Source organism: Arvicola amphibius, chromosome 15 (genome assembly GCF_903992535.2).
Source record: "Arvicola amphibius chromosome 15, mArvAmp1.2, whole genome shotgun sequence".
NCBI lineage: Eukaryota > Metazoa > Chordata > Mammalia > Rodentia > Cricetidae > Arvicola > Arvicola amphibius.
This window is the reverse complement of record NC_052061.1, coordinates 42,781,400-42,801,460: the sequence shown is the minus strand read 5'-3', so window position 1 is coordinate 42,801,460 and position 20,061 is coordinate 42,781,400. Positions and strand designations below refer to the sequence as shown.

The following is a 20,061-nucleotide window of genomic DNA, read 5'->3' as shown; positions in this document are numbered from 1 at the left end:
GTGTCTTCTTCCATTTTTAGACAGTCTCATTGTTGCTTACCGTCAGGTTGTTGGGTAACTGGCCCCACAGCTTCTGGGGATTCTCCTGTCTCTGCTTCGTGTCTCACTGAGTCCTTGGATTGTAGACCTGCACCACTATATCTAGCTTTACTTGAGTTCTGGTTACTAAGTTCAGTCTTCCCACAGTAACTATTTACCCACTGAGCCACTTCCCCAGGCTGGAGACCTTACAGCATCAAGGCATGTGTGAGGGGCACTGGTAGAAAGAATGTACCTATTGGGAATGTCATGATGGTCTTGAAACTCTTCAGGTGTGAGCAGGGTATGGGAGCATCAGCAACATGGGAGGGAGAGAGTGTGGCAGACCTCACAAGTGCCCTTTCCCCTCCTACTGTCACCCCCATACCAACAGACAAGCTGTAAACCAGATGCTTCCCCCCAACAATGTGTAAAGATTGGTCGGCATGGCCTCTCTGTATCCTGTTGCTGTATCAGGGTTCCCAGAAGAGATGGCAACACTCAAGAGTTCAGAATTGGTATCTGGGGTGACCTTGTTTCCCACAAATAGTCCAAGGTACAAACACATGCTTGTGTGGAGTTTAAGGTGGGGATTAGTCTCCATGTTGGAAAATGAGACCTGCCCATAGAGCTAAATGCAGTCTAGGGATCCATACTCAAGACCCAGTGTCTGAGAAGATGAAGTCTTGCTTCAAACGAAGCCTTGTTCTCACATGACAGTGCAGAACATGAAACAAAGACCATGCACTCCTGACTTGTGTTTAGGTCATCTTCTCTGATGATTTTCTTTTCTGTGGTGTGTATGTGCATGCATGTGTGTATGCACGTGCATGTTTATGTGGGCGCACGTATGTATTATGACTGAACTTGGGGAACACAGCCTGTGCCTCAGTTAGATCTGGCCACTCATCCTCAATAAACCCACTAAAGGAGTCAAATTAAAAGTGGAAAGCAGAAAAAGGAGATTTATCCACTATGGCCACATTGTGAAGATTTAGAGAACCCCTTAAGTCTGTCTTGATGTCCTGAAGTAAGATTGATGTAGAAATAGACGTTCAAAGATATACACATCAAAGCAGTCCTGGTCAAGGTGTGGTCCTGCCCACCACTGACTCTTCTCTGTCTGGGCTTCAGTCTCATCCTGTAAGGTGGTCTGACAAGCGTTAGAACTCTGAAGTCTCTGGAGACAGGTTTCCCCTCTGACTGGGGCTTTTCCTTTCTTTCAGCATGAGAGTCCTGGGGAAATTCCTGTCTTTGAGGTCCATTGTTATAATAGTTAGAGCATTTTTGCTTCTGCCAGTCCAGTTACTTTCTGAGGCCAGAACTTGATGCTGGGTATCTTTTCTATTGCTTCTTCACTCTGTTTTTTGAGACAGGGTATCTCACTACAGCTGGAACTCATAGATCATCTTGGCCGACTGTCTTTGCTTCCCCGCTACCTGGTTCTCGGAGGCACACTACTTCACTTGGCATTTTTTGAGTGCTGTGGCTTGAACCTTGGGCTCCCTGCAGCACTTCCCTGGCTGAGCTATCTCCCTTTTAAGCCCCCTGTCCTGATCTTTGAGGATGGCGGCTGTGGTTCATTCCTGTTTCTGTTCCCAGTGATCAGTGGGGAAGCCGAGGCATTGAGAATAACAGGGCTTCCATAAGTCCCAGGCAGACTTCTGTCTCCTCAGGGGGTTCCCAGTCTGCAGTGTGTGCAATGGTGCATCGGGTAGGGGTAGTGTCTCTCTTGCTCAGAGTATTCTGTCTCCAAGGCCCAGTAACAGTCAGGTTTGTTGCAGGTGCTTCATGTACACTGGCTGCATGAGCTTCATTCTCAGTATAGGTGCCCCTTGGGAACCTTAGCCGTCCTTGCCCAGTGCCCAGGGGCATGTTAAGTCTTTAGACTCACTTTCCTTCAGATGATCTTGTTGGCAGGAACAGCTCTGTCCAGCTTCTGCCTCAAGGATCTCTGCATTGTCCCAGACGTATTGGGGGTCTTGCTGCTTCTCTGGACTCTGGGCTATTTCTTGCATTTCTCAGTAGTCTTCTTAGGGACGGGAGTTCTGTCTCCAGCACAGCTGTGGTTGCTGGATCCCTCTCATCTGGGCAGACTTTTTCTATGCTGCCCTCTGGCCCGTGGTTCTGGAGTCTTCCTGACTCGAACTGTGTGTCTTTTGGGACATCACCTGTCACTGCTGCTGTAATCTTGGGTATCTGGTTACACTTGTTAGACAGGACATTCAGCCTTATGCTGCAGTCTTTCCCTTGTGTGGCTAGAACTGGCTCTTGATTCTGGCCTTCACAAGCCATGTGGGAGATCTGCCCTATGCACCATATTCTGCAAGTCAGGGAATATTTTTTCTGTATTGGGGATCTTCCCACCAGTACTCACCCATGCGTGTTGGTGTAGACAGAATTTTCTTTGAGCTACCAGCTCACAAATAATGGCATGGAGACTTATTATTAATTATGAAAGCTTGACCTATAGCTTAGGCTTGTTCTTAACTAGCCCTTACAACTTAAATTAACTGATTTCTATTAATCTACATTTTACCATGTGTTTTTTTTTCTTTTTACCTTTTTTTCATTCTGTCTAACTCCCCCCGTGTCTCTTTGGTATCTCCTGCATGCCATCGTTACCCCTCCTACTTCCTCTCTCTGCCCAGAAATTCTGCCTATACCTACTGCTTAGCTATTGGCCATTCAGATCTTTATAAACCAATCACAGCAATACATCTTCACACAGTGTACAGATATCCCATAGCATTTCCTTCTTTTTGTCTAAATAAAAAGGAAAGGTTTTGCCGGGTGGTGGTGGCGCACACCTTTAATCCCAGCACTCCGGAGGCAGAGGCAGGCAGATCTCTGTGAATTCGAGACCAGCCTGGTCTACAAGAGCTAGCTCCAGGACAGGCTCTAAAGCTGCAGAGAAACCCTGTCTTGAAAAACCAAAAAAAGGGAAAGGTTTTAAGTCACACATAGTAATACTATATATAATAAGAACAATCATCATGTAAGAATTACATTCACAATGTTCAGTCCAGTGAGTTTGGCAAATTCAGAGAAAGTACTCCATTATCTATTCTATCTTTATGAATCTAACATTTAAAACTTAAACAAATTATTATAATTTGTATTATAATACCAAAAATATTCTTTTAGACCTAGGCTTCAGAAGCCTAGACATCTCTTAAAGTATACAGCCTGGTTTAATTCAGCAGTCCCTTCCATAATCCAGTATCTCTCAGCAGCTACAATTCTCTCATAAGAGTTCAAAAATTCAAAGTCCAAAAAGCACCATAAAGGATCCAGATGCCCTGTGTATTTCCCATCCATATGTGGCTTTACTTTTCATATTACTTTACTCTTTCTTTAAAGACTTTATTATTTTTAAGCTATTTTTTTCTATACCTTTTTTTTTCTTTAAAAAAAAAAACCCTGTATCTGTTTAAAGGTTTTCTCAGTCTGGATTGCTTTACTGCATATCTGTAGCCTTCTCTGACTGTCTGAGCCAAGTCTTTTAAACCCATGGCATGGCTCTGAGGCACAAGGCACTGGCTGGCTCAAGCCCATAGGTAGCGGCCTGGGGCTTTATCTCTGTATGTCACAGCCCACCTGAGAGACTGTGGGACTAGGAAGCCATGTTTGGCTCTGTGTTTCTGTGTTTGAGTCTTTTAGAAATCTTTCTCAGGTCCTATGTGGAAATATGTGCCCCACATTGGATGCCATATGTAGATGGAATTTTCTTTGGGCTGCCAACTCACAAATAATGTCACAGAGACTTATTATTAATTATGAAAGATCAGCCTGTAGCTTAGGATTGTTCCTAACTAGCTTTTATAGCTTAAATTAACCTATTTCTATTAATCTACATTTTACCATGTGTCTTTTCCTTTCTTTCATTCTGTATGTCCAGCTCCCTCTGTGTCTTGTTGCATCTCCTGCATGCCCCAGTTATCTTTCCCTACTTCCTCTCTCTGCCCGGAAGTCCCACCTATACTTCCTGCCTAGCTACTGGCCATTCAGCTCTGTATTAAACCAATCATAGCAATATATTTTTATATAGTGTACAAATATCCCACAACATGCTGTGATTTGCACACTTGTAATTAAATATTTGCTTGTTTCCACCTCTGCCATATTCTGGCTAACAGAATTCTTGAGTGTTTATTGTTTCCTTGACAGTGGAGACCCAGGAAGGCATTTGGTTTTATTCCAATTTGCCACAGGGAATTTTTTTCTTTTCATGCCCCCTCAAAAGATAAGAAGACCCTGTTGACCAAGGTTTTTTGTCCCGCCTGGTCCTGCAGCTATTAAGTCCCAAAAAATTACTCAAAGGTCTCCATTAGTTATAAACTGATTGGCTCATTATCTCAGGCTTCTTATTAACTAATTCTTATAACTTACATTAGCCCATAATTCTTGTTTAAGTTAGCCACGTGGGTTGGTACCTTATTCAGCGAGGCAGTCACATCTTGCTTCCTCTACGTCTGGGTCACAACTGCAGACTGTGCTTCTCTCTTCTCAGCATTCTCATTGCCTTGCCTCTACTTCCTGTCTGGATGTCCCACCTATACTTCCTACCTGGCTACTGGCCAATCAGCTTTTTATTAAAAATAATAAAAGTGACAGGATAAAGGACCATTGTCCCACAGCAAGACCCCATAGGTTCTGCCCTGGTGGGCCCTCAGTCTCTCCTGACCTCCCTTCCCTGTGGCAGTGGCTGAATTCAGGGTGTTGTATGGAGTATCTGCTTCCATGACCAGGAGGAAATATGGTGCTTTCTGACTGTGTTTCTGTCTTTTTGGTGCTCACCAAAAGTGATGAGGTGAGAAAGAGAACTCATGTTATTCAGAGTTGGGCTCTGGGTAGCCCCTGAAGACAAAACCAGCATAGGCAGGCCTAAGGTCAGATCGTTAGCGTGGTCTCATATTATGTGACTGTTGGGCTGTCCACATCTATTGAACACTCAGATTGCCTATCCATCCTCCCATTCATATTGCCTTCCTGCCGTCCGTACCTCTTTCCTCCCTTCCTTCTTTCTTCCTCTTTTTCCTTCCTCTCTCCCTCTCTTTTCCCCTCCCTCCTTTTATTCATCATCTGTCATTCACCATCTTTCCAGAATACTATGTGTTGGGATTCATGTGAGTATTGACATAAATCAGCCATCTGCCTCTCCCCTGGCTCCCAGGTGTGTCTCCAGGCATGCCCACCCACCCCCAGCCTCTGCATGAGCTGTCAATGTCTTCTTCCTTACTGGGGAGTGTAGGCAGAGTTGGAGATTCTGGCAGAATGGTTCAGGATCGGGACTTCCTACTTCCCATGAAGTATTTTGGCTGACTCCATTGAATTTGTGCGGAAGTTCCCACTTCCAGTCAGCTCTCTGGCTGATTCAAGAAGTTGTCCTCTTGGTAGCTGCCCTGCCTAACAACTGCCCCTCCTACTAGCTTTGTGCCCATTGCCCCAGCTGTTGTCCAGCTTGCCGGTAGCTTAGCAGAGCCGTGCCTTTCTGTGGGTGTGCTGTGCCCTTGGGTTTGCGTGCTATAAAGGGGCCTTAGTCTCCACACTCGCTGCCATGCCCTGGTGTTGCAGATGAGCCCTAGTGACAGACTGAGGCTATCCAGCCACCTGTCATCAGGGTTCACATTTGGACCATGACCAAAACATGTATGCACGAGACCAAAATCCCAATTGCTTTCCTCTTGTCTCAAAATATCACGCTGGGTCTAGGGTATGTAGTGAGAGACTATTTCTGACTTTTAGCCAAATTGGAAGTTAGCATATTCTGAGTTCTCCCTGGTGACTTAGATCTTTCTAAACCTTAAAACATCGAGGCTGAAGAGATGCCTCCAGCGTTAGCAGTGTGCATGGCTCTTGCAGATCTGAGTTCAGGTTCCAGCACCCACAGCAGGCGGCTCACAATTGTTATCGTGCCCTCAGGGTCTCTTTCTGGAATGGGATTACTTGATCCAAATGCATAGGTATAGGTTGGCAAACGTCACCATATGATGACCAGAGAGTCTGTTCCAGTTGATAATGTCGTATTTTCCCTTTATTAATTAAATATACCAAGAAGGACACACAGCAGTCGCTCTCTGTTATAATGTGGCTTGGGTGCTCTGAGAAATCACCCTAGTGTCAGAATCATCGAACAAACAATTATAAGGCAGATGGGGAAAGGACAGGCAGGCCTTTTTCTAGTCACACATTAAAAAAAGGTGGCATACTTTTGCACATAGTAAACAGGAAACCTTTGAAAAGGACTCAGTGATGCCCTGTGGAAATGTGTGACCAGGGATGGTGACAAGGTGGCAAAGATGAGAGACCATGACCAGATACGGCAAGCTGAGGCAACTTGTAGGTGTTTAATAAGCATGCGTGAGTGTTTTGTGTGTTCCCACGTGGCTTGTTTCGTCTGGCTGGGACTTTCTACACTTACTGCCTCCCAACAAAATCAGACACAAGCACATGGAAAACCCACCAGAGCACAGCTTGTTCCCTAATCTGTCAATCACATCAAAACAAATTTGCGGTTCAAAACGAGTTTAAGTGGTCCCGGTGTACTTTTTCTGGTTGGATTTCCTCTTGTTTGGTTGGTGCCTGGCATTTCCTTTCAGTTTGCAAACAGGAGCTGGCTGCCAGCAGGCTTTTCTTGTTATTTTAAAAGGGAATGTAGACAGGTAATTGCCTTGTTTTGCTTCGTAGCCAGTGCATTTTTGTTGGCTAGAATATTTTCATGAGGATGGCATCCACTAAGATTCCATCATTGCTAGATGCGTGCCTCTCTGTCCTTATCCCACGAACCACAAACAACTTGAGCCGCCAGATGAGCCTCTCGCTCACTGCATCCATTAAAGAGGTCCATACCATCTATTCAACCACGTTAAAGGGAAGTCTGGTCACTAGCTAACTGTTATTGATTGCCTGGTGGGTCCCGTGATGCCTTTTGCTATCTGGAGGATTAAACTGGGTTTTCTATTTGGTGAGATACTGAGCCTCACCCCCTGGGTGGGATGTCATTGGCCCTCTCCCAAGGCAGTAGTGGGGCTGTACCAGGGGAATAGCGCTGACATTCCTCTTTGATGTCATTGACATGTGTTCCTTGTGCACATTACTGGGTTTCATGGAAACATTTTCCATAGAAAATATGACACGGGTTGATCATGTTTTCCCTACAGATTCTTCTTCCCTCTGCCTTCTGTCTTCTCCCTCCCACTAGTCCCCTTCACTCCCCCCCCATGTCGTTTTGCTTCTGTAATATCATGTATGCATGTCCGTATGTATGTATGTGTGATTTGTCTTGTTGTTGTGATAAAATACACTGGCAGAATCAGCCGAACGGAGAGGGGTGTTTTTTTGGCCCACACTTCAAGGGTTTAGTCCACCTTGGCAGGGAAGTTCTGGAGCTTGAAGCAGCTGCTCACACCGTATGGTCAGGAAGCGGAGAGAGTTGAACGCTGGTGCTCAGCTCACTTCTTTCTTTTCATTCAGTCCGGGACCTCAGCCCATGGGATGCTGTCCCGCACAGTTAAGATATGTCTTCTGCCATCGGTTCATCGGTTATCCTCATCTAGATAATAATCCCTGTGTGTGTGTGTGTGTGTGTGTGTGTGTGAATATTCCTGTGTTTGTGCATGCACATACCTGTGGAGGGCAGCGTTGACACTGAATGTCTTCTCCAGTCTTCTCCACCTTGTGTTTTGAGACAGCGTCTCTCACTGAACCTGGAGCTCACTGATTTCAGTTAGCCTGGCAGCCAGTGAGCTCCAGGAACTCTTTCCGCCTTCCTTGTCCCCAAAGCTTGACTTAGAAGCACGTGCTTCAGGGCCTCCCTTTTAAAACATGGGTTCTGGGGGGTATCCAAGCCATGTTCTTAGCATACTAGTATACCAAACACTTTCCGGACTGAGCTGGTAAATATTGAGGAGACAGTGGTGCCCTTATGGGAAAGTCCCCTGAAGTAGTATTCTTCAACTTGTGTGAGGGGCCAGAAAAGCTGTGTTTTCTGAGCTCACTGGGGCTGCCTCTCTGCCAGCTGGATTTGGCTGTTTGGTTAAGACAGGTACTTTTTGTGTGTACACAAAATTTCTGCTAAAGACAAGGAAGGGACCGTGGTTTCAGACTCGAGTCTCTGTACCTTGGATGACACTGTCACACCACCCAGAGGCTGATGAAGACAATCTAAGCAAGCATCCTGTGCTGGACCATTTGATGCTGCTGCCTTGCCTAGGGCATTTAAAGTCATCAAACTAGAAGGACTTGTGAACAAGGATCATCTTGTTTAAGATGTTTTCCCCACACTTATTTTTGTTCTGTAAAAATGTTTTATTCTATCCCGAGTCAACCTCCAAGTTCCTACCTAGTCTGTGTGAGATGGCCCTGGGGCATGGAGTGGGTCATGGGAATTCATCGGCTCCTGTGCACCTTGTGAGTCCCGGCTCTACCTCCATCAATTCCTCGGTCTTCTCAGAACACAGCTGAGACAGCCTGCCTGTGCTCAGACCTCCATTTCATGGCTAGGAGAGACGTCTAGGACGGAGTCGTCTGAGCCCCTCTGTCTGCCCTTGCAGCTTTACAGGAAGCCTTTCTTCCATCTTGATCCGATGCGATGATTTGATTGTCTGTACTTGAAAAGGCACTGCTCCAAACCCGTTCCTCCCCGCTCTTTAGTTTCTTGCCATCTCCCTCATTGGAGCTGATCCTTCACTGAACCCCTGCGCTTTACACTTTCTGCACAATGCTTTCTTAGTATTCGTGAGTTCTCGCCAAACACTATTTCATCTGAACCCTGAAATAAGCAGTAATACGGTCCCAGGAGAACTGGGGCTTGGGGAGGTGAAAATGGATGCTTTGGGTCTTTTTATGTGTTGCAGAGTAGTAGAGCCTGGACTCAGGCTCGGGTTAATTTGTCCAAGGCTAGAGCCTTGAAGCACCTACTTTGAGAAGATGGATCCAACTTTGCCTCCTAAGTTCTGAGCTCATGAGCTCGGAGGAGTGTTGAGAAAAAAATGTGCTTTTTACAGATGTTTGATGTTCTTGGGACAGTTTGTTGATAGTCGTGGAGCAGCTAGTGGGATAATTGATTTGTGTTTCTTAAAATAATTGTGTGTGTGTGCGCGTGCGCATGTGCATGTGTATGGTGTATGCCCACATGCACACGCAGGCCAGGACACAACTTTGTGGAGACAGCTTTTCTCCTTGTTTTTATCTGTGGATTTTGGTATGGAACTCAGGGCATCAGGCTTGTGCAGCAAGCATCTTCACCTGCTGAGCCCTTGTGCCAGCCGCACATGCTCTTAGTAGCATTCAGTCCCTCAGCAGTTGGGTTTTATGTCTTTTCCTGAAAGATACACAAGAGAGAAGAGTGAGCACCTTCCCATCAGAATCCCCACTGGACACTAAGTTCCCTAAGGTCCTAGACCATGCCTTGGATGTTCAGTCTTCATCCCTCTGAAGTCTTAGCACTCTGCCCAGCATACAGTAGACATGCGATACATGCCTCCCCCAGCAAATAAACCAGGTAAGTTGAGGGAAGATAGTTTTGATATTTACTGTTAAGAGAAGAGGGACTAGATAGATCCTAACAGAGGTGCCCAGGCATGGCCATGGGCTGGGTTGACTGCCTGTTTTTTATGAATAGTGTTTTATTGGAACACATCAATAGCTGTCTATCTGTTGCCTATTTCTGGTTGTCTCTTCCTTTCAAGGCTATAGTCAAGGGGTTGTGACAGAGACTGTATGACCTACCAAGTCTAAAGTATTTTCTATCTGTGCTTTCCCAGAACAAGTTTGCTGAGCACTGGGTGGCAATCGTTTGCTAGATGCAGTCTGGCTTAGTGGTTGATGGGGAAATCTGGGCAGAGGTGTGGGTTGGCAGTGGTAGCAGGAGTCCAGACCTGAGTCTGGGGGAGCAACAAGCTCATAGTTCTCCATGTTTGCTCATTCATCGCGAGTCTGTTATTTCCGTCTTTTGTCATAGGTATTAGGGTTATCAACTGGAATTAGTGTCCTGCTACAGAGGGCCCACCATCTAGCTGGGGAGATAAAACTCTAATTTTTAAATTGTGAGCCTCTATTTGTGTGTCTGTGGAGAGAAGTACAGGAAAGTAGAGAACAACAATTATTATCCTACTCTTAAGAGAGCATTCTTGTAACACCATTGGCTTTCTGTTTGCCTGTGTGTGTGTGTGTATGATAATTTTATAAATTTTATAAGTAAGTTTTTATATTCCAGTTAATATCTCCTCTTATCCTTTTCTGTAGAAATGTGTATGTTTATATTTAACATGACCGACATAATATAAAATTTAAATTTTATAGTATAGTGTATCAGTGATAAATTTACTGCATCAAGACAACGGCAGGTGCTCGTCCCTCATGATTGGCTGTGAGTTGACTGGTTTCTCTGCTGGCCTAATCTGGGCTCACTCAAGCAGTAGGGATGGAAGGTTCCATAGCATGACATACTGGTTGCTGGTTGGGACTTACGTGTCCTCTGTTGTGCCAGAATGGCATCTTCCAATGGTGGCCTTAGGTCAGCAAAGGAGGAGTTAGGAGCAGAAAGCTGCCGCAGGGCTAGCTCTGTCCCAGCTTTTGAGTGTGACACCATGCCCATCACATCCCATTTGTTAAGGCAAGTCCCAAGAGCAGTCCGCAGTCAAGGACTGGAAAGTACAGCCCATCCCCTGGTGGGAAGGGATGTAGCATGGAGTTACAAGGGGTGTGGGTGTTCAAAGGATATTCTACCATGAAGAACATAGTGTTCCATTTGATGGGTTTATGTGTGTGACATGAAAGAGAAAGAGACAGAGGCAGAGGTGTGTGTGTGTGTGTGTGTGTGTGTGTGTGTGTGGTGTTTAGGTATTCTGACTCTTGAAACCATCTGGAATTAAACTTTAAAGGCCACACTATTTCCTCCACTGTGAAATGGGTGTCTTTCCCTTCTATTCCCATTTATCCATCCCAGTACACCTTCCCAAACCCTTCCATCCGATAGGGAGCCGGATGTTCCTCTTTTATGAATTACATCCCCTAATTCTCTCAGGGACGTTCCCAGGCTTGTGTTCTCTCTCAGTTGATCTATTTTTCCTGCCCTAGCGCACGATGCTGGTGGCTTTTTACAATCGGGCTTAATTATGTAATTGGGGAACTGCTTTCCCGCTACGCTTTTTCAAAGACTTCTTGTCTATTTTTGTTTAATTCTCCCAGTGGTTCCCAAGAATCATTCTGTAGTATTCTGGAAATGGACTCACTGGGATTCTGTCTGTAATTGCATTATATTTATTGATCAATTTGTTGCAAACTGGCAGCATTAATATATTACGACTTTCTACCCAGCAGCACCATGGGATCACCTCCATTCATGTAAGCTTCGGAAAGATCACTGAGTAGAGTCTCGTGGTTTACCTGCTTAGTTTCCCAATATTTCCTGTGACAGAGAGGAATTATGTCCCTCTTCCTGAAGGATGGGGAACCAGCCCCTCCCTGTTAGATCAGCTCATGAGTTAAATGTGTCGGAAGAGACTCTTTAAAGGTGTGTGCACATCCTGGTTCTCCTGGAGCTTTCTCTGCTACAGATAGCAGTGTTCTCTTGGTGAGTTTGGCTTTCCTCCTTCTTCTTTTAAAAATATTTTAGAATTATTGCTGTGTTTGTGAGTGTGCATAGAGTGTGTGAGGGTGTGTGTGTGTGAGAGAGTGTGTGTGTGAGAGTGTGCATGACATGTGTGTGAGTGTCTGAGAGTGTGTGTTTGAGTGCATGGTGTGTTTGTGTGTGAGGGTGTGTGTGTGAGTGTGCATGATATGTGTGTGAGGGTGTGTGTGTGTGTGTGAGTGCATGGTGTGTGTCAGTGTGCATGGTGTTTGTGACTGTGCATGACGTGTGTGTGAGGGTGTGAGAGTGTGTGTGTGAGTGCATGGTGTGTTTGTGTGTGCATGATGTGTGTGTGTGTGAGGGTGTGTGTGTGTGAGTGTGCATGATGTGTGTGTGAGGGTGTGTGTGTGTGTGTGAGTGCATGGTGTGTGTCAGTGTGCATGGTGTTTGTGACTGTGCATGACGTGTGTGTGAGGGTGTGAGAGTGTGTGTGTGAGTGCATGGTGTGTGTATGAAAGGTGTAAGAGTATATGTGCATGTTTGTGTGTGTAAGGTGGTGCACACATGGATGGAGGGGAACCAGCTGTGGCTTCAGTTCTCTTCTCCTTCTTCGTGGGTGCTAGAAATCAAGCTCATATCTCCAGGCTGTGTGACACATTCTTTAACTGGCTGAACCACCTCTTTGATCCTCTTTTTTTTTTTTTTTAACTTTTATTATTTGGCATTATTCTAATAGGAATATTTTTCCTTCTGTCACCTTGCTTGTTCATTCTAGAACTTTGTATAATGAGATAGTGCATGGTTTTGGCTTTTCATGATGCTCAGTCTGTGCCATGGCAGCTCACCTCTGTGCTTGTAGCATGGACCACAGGTATTGCATATAAGAAGGGCATGGGTGTGTGCCAACGAAATCTTATCTCTCTAAGCCGGCATTGAGCCATATCCAGGCCATATTCTGCCAGCTACAGATTATTTAATTTATTTGTGCTAGACTGCCTAGAGACATTTATTGTGCTTTGGGGTCATAATGGATGACCCATGGTAGGTGTTCCTGAAAGTGTACCAGCTCTGGTCATGGGCAGCGGCTCCTTCATTCTCCCATCATTGTGGGCATCGCAGGACTCTGCTCCAGGTTCATTTGGTGCACAGCCTGTCTAGGGATTCTCTGGGGGACACTGGCTCCTTCTGTTGGAGAATCATGGATATGCTAAGTGTGTTTATGGCTGCTGGGTGTCTCTGCTTCTCAGAGTTCGGGTGTAGGAGACACTGTGTGTGCACACCAACCCATGGCATCTGTAAGTATGTTTATGTATTTGTAGGTGTCATATATGATTTCATCGCCTGTGGATAACCTGACTCCTAAAGCCTCTGGTTTATTCACTCATCTGTTCAAACCTAGTATGTGTTCATATGTATGTGAACATATATTAACACATGTATAACATGCATGTGCCATACATACACACATACATGTGTGTATCCCCATCTTGTGTATCTGTGTGAGAAGCAAATTTACCAACTAGAGTCTGTTGTTTGTATCGAATCCTGTGTATGATCATTACCTGTATTTTACAATAAAGATGCTTTCTTTTCTTGAAATTACATGGGCAGCTTCTTTCCCCATCCCCTTCATTCAGGTGACACCACATCTTTGTGTCACTGTGAGAGTCAGTTGTCACAGACATCATTCCGTCCTAGGTCCCCCTGGCATTCTGACTGATTTGTGTGTGCAGGGCAGGACTCAATGGCAGGTGTTTGCCTCTATCATGTTTCTCCTTATATTTTTGAGACAGGATCTTTCAGTGAACCTAGAGCTGACTGATGTTTGGCTAGACCGGCAGGCCAGCAAGCTCCTGTCTCCACCTCCCCAGCTCACTGTGTATGGGCTTATGTGGATTCTAGGAATGCAAGGTTAGGTCCTTAAACTTGTGTGGCAAACATATCAACTAATTATCTTCACAGCCCACCCTCAGCTGTATTTTTTTTCAAAATACGTATATTAAAGGTCACTTTGTGGTCTATACATAGTTGTGTTGGCTTTGACACCTGTGTGGAGTCACATGATCACTGCCACCGTCCAGTAAGGCATTTCCATCACATAAAAAAAATCCCCTTGTGTAGTTCTGTGCAATCCTCCCCTCCACAGTGGCTTCTGACACCCACAGACCTCCCCATCTCTGTGGTTTTAGTTTTTCCCAGGATGTCATACAAATGGAACTATGTATGAGTCATAGCCCTTCGAGTCCATCTTCTACCATTGTGTAGAATGAATTTAAGATTTACTCTGGCTGCTGGGAGAATCAGTGGCTTGCTGCCTTTCATTTCTGAGTGGCGGTTAGTTCTGTGAATTCCCTTCAGTTTGTGTATCTGCTTCCTTGCTGAAGGATTGCTGCTCATTTGAGATCCAGGCAGTTAGAAACAATACCGCGGTAAGTATGTACACACAGGTTTGATTATTTTTGGTGGGGGTTATATTTAGTCTCATTTCTCCTTTCTTAACTTTTCTCCACCGGCTTCTATTTCTTAAGGTTATTTTGCTTTTAAAGTCATTTTGTACCACGGACCTTATTTCCATCTTCTCATTTGATTTAAGATGCCCATTTTCTCTTTCCACATCTGTGGGTCTTCACCTTCAGTAAACCTGCACATCTTAAGTGTTAGAGTGACTGACAGGTGTCTGTCTCACCACTGTGCTTAAATTGGAGACTGTTTCTGTATCTCAGAGACTTTTCTGGTGTCTTTTGTCACCAGATCCGTTGTGCCGTTTCGCCTGCCCACTCTGTCCTCAGTGAGACTTTGGTCCCAGGACTAAGTTTTGCCTGACACCCAATCTCTCAGGTGTGCCACTTATAATCAGTGTACTACCTGTGCACATGCTCTGAGCGCCTGCACTTCTCAATTTTCTGGTCTTTGCCAAGTGTCTCCTATGTGGACATAATACCATTTATTCACTTTAGAAAGTATTTCCTTGTTCAGTTTTCTGTATGCTCCAGAGAAAAATACTATGATTTTTCTGGCCATTTTGTCGATATATTTGTTTTTCCTGAAGGCGGAGACCCCCTGTTTTTTTTTTTTTTCAAAATATTTGCAAGCTATTAGACAATCCTCCTCCATCCAGAAGAGCAATTTCGGGGAATATTAAAATACCAAGTCATGGAGATTGCTGCCGAATATTCCTTTACACTGTGTGGAGATGAGTCACTGTGGTTGGTTTAATTAAGAGGTGAATGGCTAACAGACAGGCAGGAAGAGTTTAGGCAGGACTTCTGGGGACAGAGAGGTCTTAGGGAAGAAGAAAGGAGGAGTTGCTAGCTGGGGAGGGAGCAAGACATGCGGGAGGAGAGGTAAAAGCCACAAGTCACATGACAGCACATAGATGAATAGAAATGGGCTAAGTTATAAGTTGTTAGAAACAAGCCTAAGCTATAGGCTGAGCTTGTATAATTGATAATAAGTCTCTGTGTCACAATTTGGAAGCCGATGGTCCAAAAGAGCCTGTTACAGGAGCTATCTCAGTAGACAAAGCATTGGTTATGCAGCTCAAGGATATGGCTTTGGATTCCCAGCACGGATATAAAGCCAGTTTCCAGGTGTGGTGGAACACACCTGTAACCCCAGTTCTGTGAGGTAAAGGGGGAGAAGCAGAGGAATCCCAGGGCTCCCTGCATAACCTGTAGAGCCAAAATGATAAATGATAAAGCTCCAGGTTCAGTGAGAGAACATGTCTCAATAAAAAAGGTGAAGAGTCATGTACAAAGACAGTCAGCATCGATCTCTGGCAACCATACTTACATCTGTGCGTGTGCATGCGCGCGTGCGCCACACACACACACACACACACACACACACGCACCTGCACATAGGGAGACAAACACTGTGAACTGTAATATTCTTAACTACTGACTGAGGAGTCTTCTGAGGCAAAGAGGGAGGATCTTGTCTTTGCCTCTCTGCCTTTGTCTGCCCCGGGCCTCTTAACCTTCCTCCTCAGGGCACATCCCTTACTCTGTCTTACACGTCACCTGGCACTCACTCTCTGTGCCCTGTGGTTTTATGCTGGACATGGTGTGTCTCTGTTCACAGGGGTCTATCCAGTGAATCTTATCTGTGAAGCGATTTCCTTCTTCATGCCTTCCCCTGAATATTGATGGCCCACGGAGTTGATGTCTGTCCGATAGCTTCCTGCTGGTCATGTGTGGATATGGAATCCAGTGACCCTGAATTCAAATATTTTTTATTAAGAATTTTTTAATATGATCTTTTCTCATTTTACATAGCTATCCCCATTCCCATTCCTGTCCCTCCTCCTGTTCCACCCTTCTCTCCGCACACGCCATCCACTCCTCAGAAGCGGTAAGGCTTCCCATGGGAAGTCAACAAAGCCTGATATTTCACTTCAGGGCAAATCTTGATCCACCTGTTGGATATGTGTTGCAAAGAAGTCACCATTTTCCCTGAGCCTCAGTCTCCCCACTTGTCAAGTGGTGAGAATGATGCCCGCTGAAAGAGTGGGCACTGAAATGAGACCCAACACTTTATTCATGATTACTGTAATTCCGGGGACTGCCATCATTATTATTCCTAATGGGACAGTCATCCTGGGGTCACCGTGACACAAGTAATGATTGCATGAGGACCTCCCTGTCCCCACCTGGAGTAGCGTCATCTCGAGTTAACTGGGATCAGAGAGCATAAACGTTAATGAACAATTTAGTTGAGCCCTAAGGAATAGTTCAGCATCTCATATTGCTCATCTCTGAAAAAAAGGAGCCTGTGGGATGCGGGCATGACAGCTCTTCTGATACCATTCACGTGTTTGTGTGTGCATATAAGCCCAAGGAGATTGCATTGGCAAGTCCCCCATTTGCAAGGACTGAGCTCTAGATAAAACTGGTGGCCTGTACAGGTAGGTGACGTGTCAGGAGATGGGATTGTCCAGACCAGGGTCTCACCTCTGCTGTCAGAAGGAGTGAGGAGTTGGGAGACAGGACAGAGGTGGGGGGAGGGGTTCCAGCAACATGAGATGTCTCAGGTAGGAAATCTTGAAATCACAGGCAAGGTCAAGTCTGGGTGACTTGAGCCTCAGCCAGCAGAGAAAGAAGCATCAAGAAGGGCGAGTCACCAGAGATGACAGTGGCCAAAGTGAGATGCTTAGGGTCATCTTTCCCCTGGTTCCCTGGAGGCATTTTGGTTTTTCAGAAAGAGCAATTGTTTTTTTTTTTTTTCAAAACCTGAAAAGTACCTTTCTTGTTTGTTTTAAAGACCAGACGAAGCCATATAATGCAGTGCTGTCCACTGGCTTCACGCACAGGAGAGCGGTCCCATTTGATCGCAGGTGTTGTGGGCTTCTGAATGTGCTCCTCTGTATTGCAGCCCTTCCACCCCCCCCCTCCTCCCCGGCCTGTTGGTGCTGATATTGTTTCTTCCACACACGGAGAAACTGAGATCCCGAGCGGCTGGGCAAGTTTCCAGCCATAGGAATAAAGGTGGCAGGGTTTTTTGTTTGTTTGGTTGGTTGGTTTTGGTTTTTTGTATTTCTTTAAACAGCAGAAACAGCAGGATACTGGGGTGATATTATTAAGTTCTATTTTAAGTTGATATTGAGTTAGTTTACGCATTCAGTGGCTTTATGGGTAGGACGGGGTGGAAGCCATGGTCTGTTGAAACCTTCTGTAACTTGAAGAGAGTAGAACTAGCTCCCCACTCCAGTGTGGGATCCCGCCATCTAGACTCTGCACCCTTCTCCACAGCTCCTGGATTCTGCAGTAGCACTGCTGTGTCCAGCTCTCTTCTGTACTTGGAGAGATGTATCCAAGTCGGTAGACTCTCACTTCTCTTTGGGGAGGAGCTGATTGTCACCTGAGGTCATTTTGTACAAGGCAGGGAAACATTCTGATCATAGACACCGGCAAGTGTTGTGGTCATAGGAGGCTACACAAGATTAACTAACTTGTATTGTGGAATGCGAAAACTCTTATTCGTATGTTATCCACAGTCACCCAGCGAGATCGGCCAGTTACTTTCTCCTTGCTCTTTGCTCTATGAGTCACCATAGGCCTAAAGACATTTATAAATGAGTTTAGAAATACATGGTAGGACTTAATAGGGGTCTTGTTATAAAGCCTTGGTTCTTAATATTATCTGACTTCATTTTAATGTGACTGCTGTCCATTCATCTGCTCATCACTTCATGACCTCAACCCTCTACCCATTCTTTTACCTGTCAACTGTCTATTCATCCATCAGTCATCCTTCCATGGATCCATCATCCATCCATCCATCCATCCATCCATCCACCCAACCAGCTATCATTTATGTAGCTACCCATCCATCCATGCCTTCATCCACCCATGCATCCATCTGTTTACCCATCTACCCATCATCCATTCATTTAATCATGCTTTCCCATTCATCGTCTACCCAACCACCCATCATTTACCCCAGCTACCCATCCGTCTATGCATTCATCCACCCTTGCATCTATCTGTTTATCTGTTTGTCCCACCATATGTCATGATCCTCTTATCATCCATCAACCCACCCACCTGCATATCCACCCACCGTGTAACATTGCCTTCTGCTTTATCTGTGGGAGGAATCCCTTCTCTACAGGAGTTAAACCTATACTTTCTAGAGCAGAGACCTCCATTCTGTTAAACACCCCTTAGCTCCCAAGAGCTGTGTATTTGCTTGTGACAGTCTAGGCGGGTGTCCTTGGGCATGCTGCCATTCCGGACACTGCCAAGCTGCTTATTACCTTTTCCTATTCTGTCAACTGCACAGAGTCTTTCCCCTACAATGTCCTCAAAGGAAACAAAGCTGCAGGCTCTGAGCTTCCTGAGGTGTTATTATGATTGACAGGCAGCACCTTTGACCCCGCAGGTTGGGGGAAGGATGAATTGGTCCCAGGTGTATTTTAAAATAGAAGAACTGTTATTGAGTTTGTGTGATTTATGCAATGCATCTAAAACAGAGTCTTGTAAGGAAGGAAATTGTAATAGAAAGAGGTGAATTCAAGCAGAGATGAGTCAATTAAGGAGTCAGTTAAAATTGTCTGAGAGGCAGTATTATGACGAGGAGGTGTGACCTAGCTAGATCCGGATTTATGAAGGCGGAGCACTAAAAGCCACCTCGTTACTTCCCATAGCTCCCGTTATATGTTCACCACCCAGGGAGATGACCACAGTTCACGAAACTTCAACCTGTAAACATGCAGAGTCAAAGGGCCCCTTGTCTCTCATACTTTACAACCATGATCACGCTCACTGCACCCCCTCTCCCTTCTGTATTCTCTTTCCTAAGTTTCAGGAGCTCTTGTCTTTGCTTGTAGTTCAGTGCCAGTGGATTGGACTTTCATCCTGGAATGAACTCTGTGGACACCGAAACGTGCAGGTGAAGAGCAGGAGCGTGGCTGCAGGAGAGGGCAGGACTTAGCCTTCTCGAGGAGGTCCTGGGTCCTGGGTCCAGTCTCCAGTAGCACCAAGGGAAACAACAACAACAAAAGAAACGTGTTTGAATGTAGCGTTTTACTAATTCTCATGAAAACTGAGTGCCTGGGGGCTGAAGGGCAGAGCTCTTTATATAGAATAAGCTAGCCTCAAATCCACAGATCTGCCCTTCTCAACTTCCCAAGGGCTGGGGCTCGAGGCATGTACCAGCACATTTAAAAAATGATATAGACTTTTATTAATTCTTGAGAATTTCATACAATCATAAGATATATTTTGAACACCCCTGATTCTCCCCCTAAGTCCTCCAACAACCACCTCCCTTCCTACATCCTTCCCAACTTTGTGCTTTTATGCTCTCTGTTTTAGAACCCACTGAGTCCAGTTTGTGCTACCCATATGTAAATGGGTGTGGGCCTTCCATTGGAGTTGGGTCAACCTGCCAGGGGTCACACCCTTGCAGAAAACCAGCTCCCTTCCCCAGAAGCTGTCAACTGTCAACAGCTCCTCAGCTGGGGAGGCTTGTGACCCCCCCTCTCTCCATGCTGGAGTATTGGCTGGCTTGATTTTGTGTGGGTGGTCATAGTTGCTATGAGTTCATGAGCTCAGTGGTTCCGTCGTGTGGTGTGGGCGGTCCTTCTGTCTATGTGTTGATTTTATTGGTTAATGAATAAAGAAATCTGGTTTGGCCTATAGCATGAGAGGAGGAAGGTGGAGTTAGGGCAAGCCATGGATCCGCCACCTGAGACAGATGCTGGGAACTTTAGCTGGTAAGCCACAGCCATGTAGCGATATACAGAGTAAGAGAAATGGATTAGTTTAGGATATGAGTTTAGCCAGAAATATGCTTAAGCTATTGGCCAAACAGTATTGCAAATAATATGGTTTTCTGAGTGGTTATTTTGTGGCTGGGTGGCCGGAATGAACAAGCAACCCTTACCCCAATAGTCATGTCCAGAGGATTTTATTTCTCTCAAGTCCTCCTCCAGTCGCTGGCTCTTAACTTTTGCCCCCTCTTCT

The 20,061-nt window shown here is 45.4% G+C and overlaps 1 protein-coding gene across 1 annotated transcript in view; it reads left to right on the top strand.

The window, feature by feature from the left end:
* Cdyl2 (chromodomain Y like 2) overlaps positions 1-20,061 on the top strand; it is a 158,823-nt gene that overhangs the window by 87,921 nt on the left and 50,841 nt on the right. The window lies entirely within an intron of this gene.